At 45.0% G+C, this 16,615-nt stretch overlaps 1 long non-coding RNA gene across 1 annotated transcript; it reads left to right on the top strand.

The window, feature by feature from the left end:
• Positions 1 to 3,056: 3,056 nt before the first annotated feature.
• LOC122012980 lies at positions 3,057 to 3,683 on the top strand. The gene is made up of 3 exons (XR_006120384.1): positions 3,057 to 3,221; positions 3,326 to 3,419; positions 3,633 to 3,683. It is a non-coding gene; the product is annotated as an uncharacterized LOC122012980 (long non-coding RNA).
• Positions 3,684 to 16,615: the final 12,932 nt, after the last annotated feature.

Here is a 16,615-nt window from a genome sequence, read left to right on the forward strand (position 1 = left end):
ATTACGATATCGGAAGACGACTTTCCGTACGGACGGTCATTATGAGTTTTGGTAATGCCATTTGGGCTTACCAATGCTCAGCGTGTTTATGGACTTGATGAACCGCATTTTTCTGATATGGATCAGTTTGTTATCGTTTTCATTGATGACATATTGGTCTACTCTCGTTCAGGAGGAGCATGCATCTTTACGATCTTAGAGATTCTTGACGACATCGGTCGAAGTTGACAAGTGTGCGTCGGTTATCCTCGGTTGGTTTTCGGGACACGTGGTTTCTAGCAGAGGTATTTCATTGATCCTCGAAGATCGAGGTTGTCACCGGTTGGGAGCAGCCAAGTCGGTTCGGAGATCCGTAGTTTTCGGGATTGGCGGATATTACGAGCGTTTTGTCGAGGGCTTCTGTATTGCTATGCCGACACGTCTTACGGAAAGGCGTGAAGTTCATATGGTCCGAGGATTGCGAGACCAGGAGCTGAGCGGAGATTAGTGTCGGCTCGGTTTGGTTTTACCTTACGGAGAGGATGGTTTGTACTTACACCGACGCATCTCTTGTGGTTTGGTTGTTTTGATGCGACGCAGAGTAGTCTCTTATGGTTCTCGTCAGCTGAAGGAGCATGAGAAGAACTACCCAGTTCATGACCTGGAGTTAGCTGCCATCATCTTTGCTCTGAAGCTTTGGCGTCATCATTTATACGGTGTCACATTTGAGATTCTCACTGATCATAAGAGTCTCAAATACATTTTTACTCAGAAGGAGCTTAATCTCCGACAGAGGAGATGGATGGAGTTCCTGAAGGACTACGATTGTACCATTAGCTACCACCCGGGGAAAGCTAATGTGGTTGCAGATGCGCTCAGCAGGAAGTCCAGAGGGACTTTGGCTTGCCACCGGATTTCAGTCACGGACTTGATTCAGAGTTTCTCGGAGTTAGATCTTGAGGAGCAGGGACCGACAGAGCAGGGTATTATTGTTACCATGGTTGCTCAGTCGTCGATCAGGACGAGGATCCGAGAGGCCCAGGCTGGTGATCAGCATTTGTAGTTTATTAGCAGTCAGATAGCTTCCGGACAGCAGACCGAGTTTACACGAGACGAGGAGGGTATTATATTCTTCCGAGACAGATTATGCGTACCTCAGTCTCATCCGGTCTTACAGGAGCTACTTCAGGAGGCACACCGTTCTCGATTTGCGATCCATCCAGGCGGGACCCGTATGTATCGAGACTTGAGACGTTCCTATTGGTGGAACGGTATGAAGAAAGACATCACGGATTTCGTAGCTAGATGTCTTGTTTGTCAGCAGGTGAAGGCTGAACACCAGAAACCTGCAGGATTACTTCAGCGGATTCCTATTCCTGAGTGGAAGTGGGATCACATTACCATGGACTTTGTGGTAGGGTTGCCGAGGACACGACGTGGTCACGACGCGATTTGGGTAATCGTTGATCGATTAACCAAATCCGCGCACTTTTTAGCGATTCGGAGGACTGATCCCCTGGATCGATTGGCAGATCTGTATTGTCGGGAGATTATCGGAGTACATGGTGTTCCGTTGAGTATCATTTCGGATAGAGATCCACGGTTCACGTCTCATTTCTGGCAGAGTCTGCAGCAGGCCTTGGGCACACAGCTCCGTTTCAGTACAGCCTTCCGTCCACAGACAGATGGGCGATCAGGCGGACCATTCGGACTTTAGAGGACTTTGAGGTCATGTGTTATGGATTTCGGAGGCGATTGGGAGGACCATCTGCCATTGGTAGAGTTTGCCTACAACAATAGCTTCCATTCGGCTATCCGGATGACACCGTTTGAGGCATTGTATGGTAGACCTTGTCGGACACCGTCCTTTGGGATGAGGTTGGAGGCCCAGTTGTTGGGACCTCATAGAGTTCAGCGAGGATGCGAGTTGGTCCGTACTATCAGACGGAGGATGTCGAGCGCAGGACCGCGTAAGAGTTATCTTGATCGGAGGCGAGACCACTAGAGTTCTCTTTGGGCGACCATGTATTTCTGCGAGTTTCACCCACGAAAGGGTGAAGAGATTTGGCCTCAGAGGTAAGCTAGCTTCGCGATACATTGGCCTTTCGAGATCTTGGAGAGGATCGGAGCGGTAGCTTATCGCCTGGCACTACCATCGTCTCTGTCAGGCGTGCACGATGTATTTCACGTATCGATGTTGAGGAGATACGTAGCCGATCCAGCACATGTGCTGGCAGATATATCAGTTCCGCTTCAGCCTGACATTACGTATGAGGAGGTTCCAGATGGATTCTCGACCAGAAAGAGCGTCGATTGGAACAAGACTATCCGGCTGGTTAAAGTCGGATGGCAGCATCATTCGGACGAGGAGGCTACTTGGGAGCTCGAGGACACTATCCGAGCTCGATATCCCCATCTTTTCACTTGAGGTATGTGATTTAGTTTACCGTTCAACATTTATACTCTATTATCTGTTATTAGTACTTGCTGATGGTAGATATTGAAATTTGGGGACCAAATTTTTATTAGTGGAGGAGAATGTAAAATACCGGAAAAATGACAAATATTAATAAGGGAATTTTCCGGAATTTTTAGAAATTTTTCGGGAATTTTTCGGAGTTCGTACGGATGAGTTAACGGGGATCAAGATGGGGCCCGGAAAAGCCTGTTTAGGCTACCCAGTTTTAGTAAGGAAAAGTTTTATTTTTCTTTTCCTTTTTACTTTTCTTTTTCTTTATATTTTTCTTTATTTTCCTTAATCCCTCCGTTTCTCTCCCTCGCGCACCCGAGCCCATCCCGACGCCGCCTCCTTTCTCCTCCTCTCTGCCCTAACCGCCGGCCGGCGGTTTCTCTTCTTCTCCTCTGCCGACGCCGTCGCCGTGCCCTAGCACAAGCCACCACCGGTCGGGCTGTGTACCTCACCCTCCCGAGACACTTCGGCCACAGGAGTAAGAGCCGGCCTCTCCACGCCGAGCTCTAAGTTTTCAGCGCCGACCACCACCGGCCATATCTTCTCTTATTCCCTTACTATGTCGTGCCCTAGTATTGGGTTTGCATCTGCTGCCGCTTGATATCTTCTCCCCTCTGCCGGTCCGTCTCTCCTTCTCCTCCTTTCCGAGCCGCACCAGGCGCCGCCACCACCTGAGGCTGAACGGAGCAACGCCTGACCTAGGGTTTCCGGCAGTGGGCTGATACCTGATTATTCCAGCCACTGCTGGTTGCTACCATCGCCGGAAAAGAAGGTCGGGTAATGGTATTGTTAATTTCAACAATGATGTAGATTTTTGGTATGCTATTGTAGGGATTTCCAATTAGTTAGATATGGAATTTGTTTTCCAATTGGCAGTGACAGTGGTGTGAAGCTATTGGATTCCGGCTACCACAACATTGAATGCCTTGGTTGTTTCCTTGATATCCAACTTTGATCCGATCAGTGAAAGGTAAGGTTATTGTTTAACGTTGTGGATTTAGGTCTTGCTGTGGAGAAATTAATTGATGACCAGTTAAGGTTGATCAATAATTAGGGTTTTCCTAATTGAATTAGGTATATTGGTGATTATTAATTAGGGTTTTTGCCCTAAATAGTTTTAAGGATTTATTTAGCAATTCATTTGAATTTTAGCTAAATAAAAGTATATCTATTGGTATTACAGGACTTTGACGCGAGACGAGTATCTCGATGTCGGATTTGGACATTCCTATTGCAGGCGGGTACTTTTGACTTTTTGTCTTTGATATGCTTAGTAATGAAATTAACATATTGCATTAATTATGTCCTTTATTTGTTTCGGTTAGTCACTACCCAATATCTGATACATGATTGATTGATTGCTTGATTTGTATCTCATGTATACTTTATTTGTTTATACATGCTTATAGGGGGTAGTGATATACCATGCTTCACCATGTTCAGGACCTAGGTTTTTATACCTTCTGTGTACCTTTGATTCGATATGATTCATTGACCTAGGGTGCACTTTTCTATATATATGGATTAGGTCAGGATGTTTATATGGTTATTGCCATGCATCATTTGCATGATTGCATCTTGGCGCGATAGTCCGCTCCATTATTGTTGAGCACATTGCCAATTACATGGATCGCACACACCACCACTCATGGGATAGTGGTCGATTCAGGCCGAGTGTGTTGCGGCTCGTTACAGTTGGTCCGCTCATGGGTAGTGTGACGTGTTAGTCAGATCCCTCCAGTCATTCAGATGAGAGCATTGCGCTCCCCATTTATGATTTGGGGTAGGAGGATAGGTGTACTCGACAAGATCCGTCCACTCGGTCACTCATCGGGAGTAGTGACGACGGAGTGCTCATAACCCTACCCACTCGGCCTCACTTTTGTATGAGATGATCGTCGGGGGTGACCAGGACGCATCATTGGCATCATATGCATGATGCATTTATTGCTTGTGTTTGTGTTTGCTGCATTTATATGCTGCATATTGTTTGGATATCTATGTTTGACATGCATACAGGATTTCCTTATCCCTCGGACTGTTTGACCTTATACTCAGGACCTGGTTAGTACAGTATTCTCCTGTTATTTTCAGATGCATTCTTATCTTTCTTATCAGGAGACTGTACGCATGTTTTTTTTACTTTGCATATCAACTGTACCTGCTGAGTGTTGGACTCACCCCGCCTCCATTGTTGTTATTTTCAGGTTGATGCTGTCAGGAGGGAGTTCCAGTCGCTAGTCCCCACTGCACGTAGTGCTACTCCGCTGCTGGTTTTTGAGTTGTTTCATTTTAGCTTTTCGCTATCAGACTTTATTTTAGTTTTGTTTTGGACTTACATATGGATATTGTATGGAATCTTTCCGTTGGATGGACTTTTCGTATGATTTGGATTTACTCTACTACATGCCTGCCTGGATGGCAGAAGAGGTAAGAAAAATCGGATTTGGGCTTTACGAGTGTAGTTGAGTAGGGTTGATTTCGAGTCAGAGTATTATTACTGCGTGGTTGTGTCAGCCAGAGGCTGAATATATATATAAACTGCGTGGTGATTGATTTTTATTACTGTTATTATTCCAGCCGCCTGTGGCTGAGTATTTAGTGCTTGTAGAAAATTTTGATTGTCCGCCGTACAGGGGAGATGCTGCCGAAATTTTCTCGGACAGGGACTCTTCTGGGGGCGTGACATCTTTCACCATAAAATAAAACTCGGTTCCTAAGACAACTTTACACCGTGACACTTATATGAGTAGTAGTACTGGTATCTATCCACCAAGTGTCAATGGGTACAATAGCTAAATTAACTTCTGAACTAACAAAGTTTAGAGGTTTAGCCTTCTTTATACACAGTTAGCTTATTTGAGGTAGTCTTTTTTCATATGATCTTTCTTCTTACAAATGAAACAAGAGTCCTTATTCTGCATCTTTTGCTTCTTATAACCATTGTCTTCAAAATATGCAGTTTATTTTCCTTTTTCTTTGTTATTAATTCTCTTTCACTTCTTTGTCACACTTTGAGAACTAGATACTAAGTGAACACTCTTAGATGTCTTAATCTTCAGTCTCTCCTCCTCTTGTACGCATTGATCAATGAGCTCATTTAATGTTTACTTTTCTTTTTAAATATTAAACGATATCTTAAAAGGAGTAAATCATATAGATAGAGACATCAAGACGAATTACAATAACATATTCTCAGATATATTGAGTTTTAGTACTTTAAGACTTGTCTCTATATTGGACATCTCCATAATATACTCCCTTTTATTTCCTTTATCACTATACCACATGGTTGATAAGTGTGAAGTATATAGTGTTGAGACCTTGATCACTTGCTAGAAGGGGGTGAATAGATGGTCATCCACTTTATTCGCTTTCGTGTACTTGTTAGCCCAGTGGAAATACACAACCAAATATAAAAACTAACCCTAGAAATAAGAAGAAAGAAAACAAACCCTAACATGTTTATTTATGTGGTTTGGAGATGATGCTCCTACTCCACGACTGTTCGTAAAATGGGCGATCCCTCAATTCATTAATGGATTAGTCCCCGGAACTCCAGCTAGCTCAATCCTCTTTGTCAATGGAGAAACCTCACCATAAACTCGATCAAGAACTCTTGGATTGTTTTGAGCTTTGGAGACTCTATTAGGGGTTAATCATCTTTAATTTTATCACCAAATCCATCCTATCTGAGTTCCATTATATAGATCTTGGGAGGAAACACCCAAGTTATGATTCCACCATCAGTCGACTGCCATACTTACCAGTCGATTGACCTCTGTTGAATTCGACCTTTACAACCTAACAACTCGATTCCAATCGACTATTCACCATGGATCAATCGACTAGTCTTCATAGACTGAGTGAACAAAAATAGTCTGTTCGCTCTTAGTCAACTGTCCAGTTGACTGGTAACCCTAGAACTATAAATCCTGGAATTTCATTTTGGGTTTGCTGGTTTTCAACCACCAGTCAACTGTGACATATACCAGTCGACTTGTAAACCCTAACTTAAGGTTTTATCCCCAAGTACAATCACTCACGCACTCATCCTCGCTCGTACAACCTTGACCTTGTCTTCTAGTCTCCTCCATCATCCTTGCGCCCCTTGGATGCTTTCCTATCCTTTATGTTTTGCCTTCAAGAGCTTCCTTCGACCTTATCCTTATTATTGGGTCTTCCTTTGCCAACATAATTTTGACCTTGCCTTCTAACCTTCTCTATCAGCCATACGTCCCTCAGATGCTTCCCCATCCTTCACACCTTGCCTTCAAGAGCTTCTTTCAGCCATGTCCTTTTTGTCGAATCTTTTTTTACCAAGTGACACTTGGACTTACATGGCCAAGCCTCAAGCTTGGACTTACACCCCCGAGACTACCATGCTTAGACATCATCTTTGCCAAGATCACACTTGGACTTTCCTTTGCACCTATTACCTGTTGGTCCCCGTGGGTGTTTTGATATGATCAACCAAGTTGGTTAGGTCTTGCTTTGTGTTTGATCCCTGTGTCCGAGTGTGCAGGAGCTTAGGAGTGCAGGAAGTCGAGCGGAAGACGCAGCTAGTGAGAAGGACGACACGGGAAGGGAGCCAACGGGCTCGGTGCGTCCGAAGGACGAGAGAGCTGCGGAAGAGTACTCCGGTCGACGAGAAGAACGTGTGCGGCATTCGAGGGACGAGAAGCCGGACGGAAGACTGCTCTAGGAGAAGACCGGAAATTAGGTTCGAGTGAGCCCTATTTCGGTTGGCCGCAATCACCCAACCAAGTGAAGCTTCGGAAGTCAAAGCAAAGGAGAAGATGTGCTGGAAATACAGCTCAAGGCGCCTCAAGCAGTATTTGAGGCGCCTGAAACCCTTGAGGCGCCTCAATCAAGCTTGGAGGCACCTCAAACATTTTGAGGCGCCTCCAAGTTTGTTTAAGGCACCTCCAAGTTTGTTTAAGGCGCCTCAAGCCTGGTCAAAAGAGTCGTTCGAGCACGGATAGAGTTCTATCCGGTCAAAAGTCATGGAGGCGCCTTCAAGGCTTATAGAGGCGCCCTCAACTCTCGGGATAGACTTTCCAGGAGCTATATAAAGGCCCCTGGAGCTAGGAAAGATACAACAACTTAAGCAATCAATTCTGTAGTCCTTTCAAGCAACTAGTGAGCGTTTTTAGTGTGTAAAAGGCTTCTCCGCCTTCAGCAAAGGAATTTTCTTACTGCGCTTTTCTTACTGCCCTGGATTAACAACCCTCTTGGTTGTAACCAGGTTAATTTCTGTCTCCTTTTATTTCTGCTATTAATTTTATTATAATTGCTTTACTTTTGAGTTGAAAGATCCGAGGAGGGTATCGTTTTAATTTTTTCAGAAGCAATTCACCCCTCTCTTGCCGGCCTCCGCTGCACCTACATTACCTGCACACTCAATAGCATATATCAAATACATATGCAAACCCTAACTTAAATTCCTTATCTAAACATCAAAATCTAAGGATACACCGATTGCTCTAGTATATAGAGTTTTCATCATATTTTCACACTACATTCAATCCAATTTTACATTCATGATTTGAGACAACCTGATTATATGTTTCATTTTTATATCTTACTATTCCTAGATACTGCTCGTGTATTTTGAATGACAGGAGTGAAGATTGGAGTGAAACGAGGAGTAAAAAGACCAAGCTAAAGAAGCTCTGCCCTACCACGGATGGTTGTGCCCAATGACACGACTTATGGAAGGTTTAGCTGCCTTGCTATGAGCGGTCATGCCTAGTGGTACACCCCGTGGCAGGCACTGCTTCCTTGCCGCTGGGGCCATGACCTGCTCGTGACTAGCTGCACGGGCAGTGGTAGGTTCGACCACCACATCACGGGTGCCTATGCCTAGTAGCACAAGTCGTGGTCTGCGAGATTTACTCTCAATGCCTCGCCTCGAGCGGTCGTGCCTAGCTATATGGACCGTGTCAGACAATTGATTTCAGTGGCTATAAAAGGGGGGATTCACCTAATCATATTGGGGATCTCAATCTGGGGTCGTCAAAGGACCCCAAGGAGATGGAGAAGGAGTATTCAAAGTGTTCCGGAGCCATCCACGCATTAAGGATCCATCAGGAGCGACTAGAAGGAAGATTCTATTGGTACAGGGAGCACCAAATGATCAAATCTAAATTTTGATTATGGTAAAGAGCTCAAATTTAAAATTTCTTATTGTCTAACAAGTTAAACTAAGTGTGCAAGAAAGTCCTAAATGATCTTAGATAAGGGAAAGTCCTAGTTGAGACTAGGTAGGTGAAAAGTCCTAGCTGCGGTTAGACGATGAAGTCCTGGTCCGGAGGACTAGGCAAAGCCTTAGTAGGTCAGGACGTTGGTTGAAATCCTAATGTCGAGGACAATAGGTGAAAATCTTAGGGGTCGCGGACACCAGGTAGAAGACTGGATGAGTCAGGTATCAGATGTTCAGCATGAAGTCCTGACGTCTCGGGCGCTGAACAAATGTCCAGTCAGTTTGGAGGACTGGTTTGAAAAAAGATAATTTCTCCTAAGAGGAGTATATGATGATGCATTCTCGTTGATGGAACAGTGGACGTCGATTCGACTTAGGGTTTCTGAAAAATTTGAAAGTTAGAATAGGGCAATCTAGAGATTGTCAAACAGTTCTATTAATCATATTTTATCGTGCTAACTTTATTTTGTAGGGTATATTTGGTATTTTGGGCTAATGTATCTTAAAGGGAGTGAAAAGCACATAAAAGGCTCAGATAAATAGTGTTTAAGGTGCCTCCAGTGCTATTGGAGGTGCCTCGGGTGGCTTGGCCAAAGGTCCGCGCGGAAGAGGAGTGGAGGCGCCTTGGATACCGGATGAAGGCACCTTCCATGAACTTGAAGACGCCTTCGAAGGGATAAAGTTCGTAGAATGCGGGAGTTATCGTCTCCATGGATTCGAAGATAAGGATCCAAGCTAGAGGCGCCTTCAATGGGGTTGAAGGCTCCTTCTGTTGGAACCCTAAGGTTGTTTTTGGTGTGATCAACCAAGTTAGATTAGGTCCTGTTATATTTTGATCCCTGTGTCTAAGTGTGCAGAAGTTTAGGGGCACAGAAAGTTGAGTGAAAGACGCGGGTAACAAGAAGGAGGGCATGGGAGAGAGCCGACGAGCTCGGTGCGTCCGAGAGACGAGATGCAGCGGAAGAGTACACCGATGGACGAGAAGGACGTGTGCGATGTTCGAGGGATGAGAAGTGGGAGGAAAGTTTGCTCGAGGGGAAGATCGGAAATTGGGTTCGGGTGAGCCCTATTTTGGTTGGTTGCAATCACCTAGGATCGGAGCAGCGGAAGAGCTACAGTGGAGCAATGGAGCTGCTAGAGGCGCCTTCAACAGGAGTTGAAGGTGTCTTTATGACCTTCAGGTAGAAGACGCCTTCGATGGCTGAAGGTGCCTCCAACCAGCCATGGAAGGCGCTTTCGACCAAGCAATTTGGTCGTTTACGGAAAGGATAAAGGTGTATCCTTTGGCCTCGTTAGAGGCGCCTTCAGTCTACGGATAAATTTTTCTACGGTCTATAAAAAGACCCTTGGACTTAGGAAAAAGATAACAACTTTTGTATTCAATTTTCTAGTCATCTTTAAACTTTCACTATGTGTAAAAGGCTTCTCTGTCTTCATCGAAGGAGATTCTTAGTGAGATTTTATCTACCTTGAATTAACAACCATCTAGGTTTTAACCAAGTAAATAATAGTCTTTTACTCATTTATTTTAAGTTATTAATTCTATTTTAATTACTTTATTAATCTGAGTTGAAAGACAAGAAAGGTGTTTTGTTTTAGTGTTTCACGTAACTCAACCCTCTCTAGCCGACATACCCGGACCAACAAGTGTTATCAGAAACCTAATAGCTTTAGGAGTCTCTCCATCAATGGCAACATGTATGGTCACTTCAAAGGTGCTAGAAAACTATAGCAGGGTGATCAACTTTCTCCATACCTCTTTGGGATATGCATGGAATACTTAGCGTGATTACTAAACCAGTAGACACAAAGAGCAGATTTCCATTTCCACCCCAAATGCCATGACCTCAGAGTTGTCCACCTAGCATATGCAGATGATCTTTGGTTGTTCTCTAGGAGAGATCTACCCTCTATGTGGATACTCATAGATTACTTGGAAACCTTTGGGATGATGGCAGGCCTAAGGTCGAATCTAAGCAAGTCTTGCTTATATATGGCTGGCATACAGGAGGACACATGATAAGAGCTGCTCACCATCACAGGGTTCCAGAAAGGATACATGCGTTATATATACCTAGGGATTCACTTAGCATTTGAAAAGTTAAAAATTGCAGACTATGAGCCATTGATTGATACACTGAGTAGGAAGATAAATGCATGTCCCAAGATCACTCTTTCTTATGCTGGGAAAGCACAGTTGATGCAGTCAGTTTTGCAAGGGGAGTTTCCTATGGACAATCAAGCACCAACCCCCCCCCCCCCAAAAAAAAAAAGCATGGTCCAAGATATGTAAGACTAAGGAGGAGGGTGGACTAGGCTTCAGAGAGTTGACCGCATGGAACACTGCTTTGCTATTCAGGGTGCTATGACGCATGACACATACATGACAAGCAGGATGCCCTTCGGGTCCGATGGATCCACCATACTTACTTACAGGGGGTATGTTAGTGCGATATCCCTAGGTCAAGGTTGACCTAGTTGACTAAAGTTGAGTCTTGATATTTGGGTTTTAATATTTGACAATACATGGAGATTGCAGATGCAATCATCTGATTGGAGAGTATTGATACAATTCTCCTCCGGTCAAGAACTGACCAGTTAGATATGAAGAAGAGTCAAGTAGGTCAAGGTTGACTAGATACTTGACTGGGAAAGTCCTAACTGGAAGTTAGGCAAATGGATATCCTAGTGAGTGAAGCTAGGTGAAAGACCTAGAGAGTGAAGCTAGGCAGGTGAAAGTCCCGGTAAGTGAAGCCATGCAGTGAAAAAATCCTGGTGAGTGAAGCTAGGTGAAAGCCCTAGTGAGTGAAGTCAGGTGAAAGTCTTAGTGAGTGAAGCCAGGTAGATAGAAAGTCCTTGTGAGTGAAGTCAAGCAGATGAAAAGTTCTAGTGAGTGAAGCTAGATAGATGGAAAGACCTGGTGAGTGAAGCCAGACACGTGGAAATCCAAGTGAGGTAAGGTTGACCGGACATCTGGTATTGAGAAGTCCAAGTAGGTCAAAAGATTGACTAGATTCTTGGCACAAAAAAATCCAGATGGGTCAAAGATGACTATGTTAGGACCTTCGGATGCGTCTAGAGAGGGGGGTGTGAATAGCCGACCCCAAATTCTCGTTTCTTCCTACAATTTTAGTTAGCGCAGCGGAAATAAAAGATAGAAACGAAAATGGAGAAGATCAAACCTCAAACGCAACGATATAACGAGGTTCGGAGATGATACTCCTACTCCTCGGCGTGTCCGTAAGGTGGACGAATCCTATCAATCCGTCGGTGGATGAGACCCTAGAGAACCGGCTAATAAAAACTCCTTCTGGGTGGAGAAACCTCGCCACAATCTCTCTTGCAACAACAAGATCAGCGTACAAGAAATACAACAAGAAGCCAAGAACAATATGAATGTAAAAACACTAGTTTGCTTGCCTTCTTGTCGACTGTTGATGAAGCAGCAACTTCACGCCAACAACAGCAGCAACTATCAGTTGGAGACCCAGCCGAGGGAAGCTCACACGAAGCTTCAGCAGTGGAGAGCTCAACAAAGCTCAGATCGCAGGAGCAAGCAGGAGCAAGAAGAATAAAAAACAACCTACTGTAGAGGCCTTATATGAACCTGCGAAGAAGAAGAAGAAATCTAGTCATTGTGTCTCAACGGCTAGACCTGGACCGATCAGGCTCCACCCTGATCGGTCCAGGACTGATCTGATCGGTCAGGGGACCGATCAGGCCCTAGGCTGATCGGTCCCCAGACCGATCCCAACTCTCTGTGAGAGTTGGTTGCGATCCCTGATCAGTCTGTGGACCGATCAGACCCTAGGCTGATCGGTCCCCAGACCGATCCCAACTCTCACAGAGAGTTGGTTGCCAGAGCCCTGATCGGTCTGTGGACCGATCAGGCCATTCCTTCTCCCAATCTGTTTGGTTACTGATCGGTCACCTCCGGACGATCCAGATGATCCCTGGATCGGTCAGCAGACCGATCCAATTTCCCAGCCTTAAACCTAAAGCCTTCCTGATCTAGAGAACGAGCTACCGAGCCCTCTCTGACCTAGTCCGGAGAATTAGCTACCGAGCCCTCTCCGACTTCCACGTCCGGTCCAGAGAACGAGCTACCGAGCCCTCTCTGACCTAATCCGGAGAACGAGCTACCAAGCCCTCTCCGACTCTATCCAGTCCAGAGAACGAGCTACCGAGCCCTCTCTGACCTAATCCGGAGAACGAGCTACCGAGTCCTCTCCGACCTCCCATGCCAAGCTTCCATACTTGGACTTTTCCCCGTGCCAAGCTCCCTGCTTGGACTTTTCCCGTGCCAAGCTCCTTGCTTGGACTTTTCCGTGCCAAGTCTCCATACTTGGACTTTTCCCGTGCCAAGCTCCCTGCTTGGACCTTTCCGTGCCAAGTCTCCATACTTGGACTTTTCCCGAATCAGGTCAACACAAGTCGGGTCAACCAGGTCAACCTTGACCAAAGGTTGCATCCACAATCCCCCAAGTTCCTATTCTTGTCAAACATCAAAATAAAACTTCTCTATTCTTGTCAAACATCAAAATATACCTCGAGTCAGGTCAACTCGAGTCGGGTCACCCAGGTCAACCTTGACCTAAGGTTGCACCAACAGACTAGACATCTGGTGGAAGGAAGTCCAAGCGTGTCATGGATGACCAAATACTTAGCACGAGACGGTAAGTCCAAGTGGGTCAAGGTTGACCGGACACTTGGTATTGAGAAGTCCAAGTAGGTCAAAGATTGACCGGATGCTAGGCATGAAGGAGTTTCAACAGGTCATGGTTGACCAGAGGTTGGATTTGGGGACCCTTGAGCTTGGTTTGAGCAAGTCAAGGGTGGTCAATCGATCAGTCAATCGATTGGACCGAAGCTCAATCGATCAGTTAATTGATTGGGAGAATGTTGAGATAGACAGCAGCCCAATTGATCGGTCGATCGATTGGGAGTGTTTATCGCACAAACAAAATGGTCCCCAATCGATCAACCAATCGATTGGGGCCAGTTTTCTCGTGTGGTCACAAGAAGCACAGAAGAAGGCTGAATTGATCAGCCGATCGATTCAGCCTCCCCAATCGATCAACCTATCGATTGGGAAACGACCGTTGCATTGGATACAGGTTTTGGACGGTTGAGATTGCTGCAATCTAACGTGGCAATTGATTGGGAGCGAGGCCAATCGATTGGGAGCCCTAGGAGCGCACAATATAAAGCTCGTGGCGAGCTTTCTTCTCAGCAGTGCTTACACAATCCTTCACCACTACTCACCGCTGGACTGAGAGCTTAGAAGAGAAGTGTTGTTGCACTTTCCAAAGGGTCCAGAGGTACCTACAAGCTACAAGGGTGCAAGCAAAAAGGTTTTTCATTTGTATTATCTTGTATTTACTTCTTATTTCGAGTTGTATTCTTGTGTGAGTTTTTGTACGAGGTTTCTCCACTTCCGGTAGTCACCGAGAATAAGTGTTTGTGATAGTGGAGTGAGCGTCGTGTGTGGATCTTTAGACTAGTCACTTATTCTTGAGATGAATACCAAGTAAATCCTAGTGTTAGCATTGTGAGTGTGTTTTGTGTGTATTTCTGCTGCATATCATCATCATGAAGCAAGACAACGAACACAACGAGCTATTCACCCCCCCCCCTCTAGCTACAAATCGAACCTAACAGGGTGGACATATGGCGATGGTATGCCAAGCACACTGATTCCCCATTTCTTAAGCGGTTGGCACAAATATGAGATCAATTGGTTGCACCTGATCACTCCATAGTGTCGACACAACATAGGTTGAGCAGCTTGAGTCATTGGGGCACCAGTCAGGCATATGATTTCTTGCATAAATATATTTAGCTTAGTCACAGGTTCACTTTGTGGTTACTTGCACATTGTAGGTTATCTACCAAGAATCAGTTAGAATACCTAGAGGATTCTAATAGAGCCTCCCCTTTCTATGGGGTGGAGGAGGAGACATAGGAACACATTTTCTTTGGATGTCGACAGATACGATAGTTATGGGATCGCGTCAAACACTGGCTACACATGAGACATGCGATGACTACATATAGGAGGATGTTGTGGATATTTATGCGGGACTACCGAGGCATAGGGATATTGATGTGGGTGCATCACGCTGCTATGGCTGCTTTGGTGCACTATGTTTGGCAAGCCTACAATCGCTTGAGATTTGAGGGGGAGGCATTTCAGGGAGATGATATACTCAAGAAATTTCAAACCCATGTCTACAGGCCCCTTGATATTTTCTCTAACTTGGCACTACCTCGGACTGGCTAGGGGGGAGGATCACCTTCGTGGAGCTTCCATGGAGCAGCGCTATTTTGGGCAAAGCATACTTAGGAGTTGGTGGAGCTTATCAGAGCGGTGATATTTGTTGCAGCCTCCTTAGAGCCAAGTCACTATGGGGAGCCCCCCCCCCCCCTCTCCTCCTGGTAGCTGCGCTGCAACCTCTCTCCTGGAGGTGTGGCATTGTCTTTCAGCTGCCATGAGAGTTGCACCGTCATGAGATATCATTCTGAGAGGGCCACACATATAATGTCTTTAAGGTGTGCCCACATATATATAAGAGTGAGGAGGGATACTGAATGTGCATAGTATGATTGTATAAGGGATGGTAGAGGGGAGAACCACCGGGAGAGAAGAGGTAGTGAGGATGGTTCCATTGTTGGCTAGGATGAGGAGACATGGGACATCATTGTGCATAGATCTATCATAACAATCTATCTAGTCCGTAGCAAACGGGTCGCGGTAAGGACAACACCAAATCGATTGACTGTTGGGGCTTTGCCAAAAACCCCAAGAGGGTGCATAGATCCACCATAATGATCTATCTAGTCCACAGCAGACGGCTCTCGGTAAGGACGACACCAAATTCGTTGATAGCTGGGGCTTTGCCAAAAAAAACCCAAGAGGGTGTTTAGATCCACCATAATAATCTATCTAGTCCGCAGCAACGACTCACAGTAAGGACAACACTAAATCCATTGATGGTTGGGGCTTTGACATAAAAGCCTATGAGGGTGCATAGATCCACATAACGATTTATTTAGTCTGCAGTAAACAGCTCATGGTAAAGATAAGACAAATCCATTTTGACCACTTTCTAAAAGTGGGATCGACGACCCATGGGGAGCTTATTGCGTTTTGATGGTGCACGGTGTAGCTTGGTGACAGTAGCTAGGGAGGGCCGGTCTAGCATAGTGGAGGTTACCTCGATCGATCCATTGCCACCATGACATGGCAAGACCGGACATTGAGGTGGATACAACCATCAATGGATATACAAGATGGTGCCTGCGGATAGGATAGTGGATGACACATGGAAAGAGATGAGCACATTTGTGGGATGGATCCTAGAGTCATTTGGGTGGTCTAGTAGGGACCTCAGATTGTGGCTACAGGGATGTGCTTGATTGAATATCTGATAAGCTATATTGGTGAGGATTGGGTGAGGTTTGTGACACTAGCTTGTGACACTGGTTGTATTTTTTGTGGATGGTACCACTACAAGAAAATTGGGATTCTACAACACTTAAACGACAACGCTTTTTATAAAAAACGTTGTCTATTTTTTTTTAACAACGTTTTTAGTGAAAAGCGTTGTCTATTTCATTATTTTCTTATTAATAGACAACGCTTTTCTAAAAACCGTTGTCTATTAGTAATTTTTACAGGTCAAAGACAACGCTTTGTAAAAAGCATTGTCTATTAGACTAATTTTTAGTGTCTACGATAACGCTTTTTAAAAAGTGTTGTCTATGTTTAAAATCTCATCTAAACCTTGATTAATACAAACCGTTGGATCTAAATCTTGATTAATACAAATCGTTGGATCTAGGTAAGGAGTAGAAAACCCAAACCCTTCTCCCAACTTCTATCTTCCGATCATTTTCAAGTCCCGAACCCTTCTCCCAAGTACTCCTCATCTCGCGCGGCCTTCTCCCAAGTACTCCTC

Source organism: Zingiber officinale, chromosome 1A (genome assembly GCF_018446385.1).
Source record: "Zingiber officinale cultivar Zhangliang chromosome 1A, Zo_v1.1, whole genome shotgun sequence".
Lineage (NCBI taxonomy): Eukaryota > Viridiplantae > Streptophyta > Magnoliopsida > Zingiberales > Zingiberaceae > Zingiber > Zingiber officinale.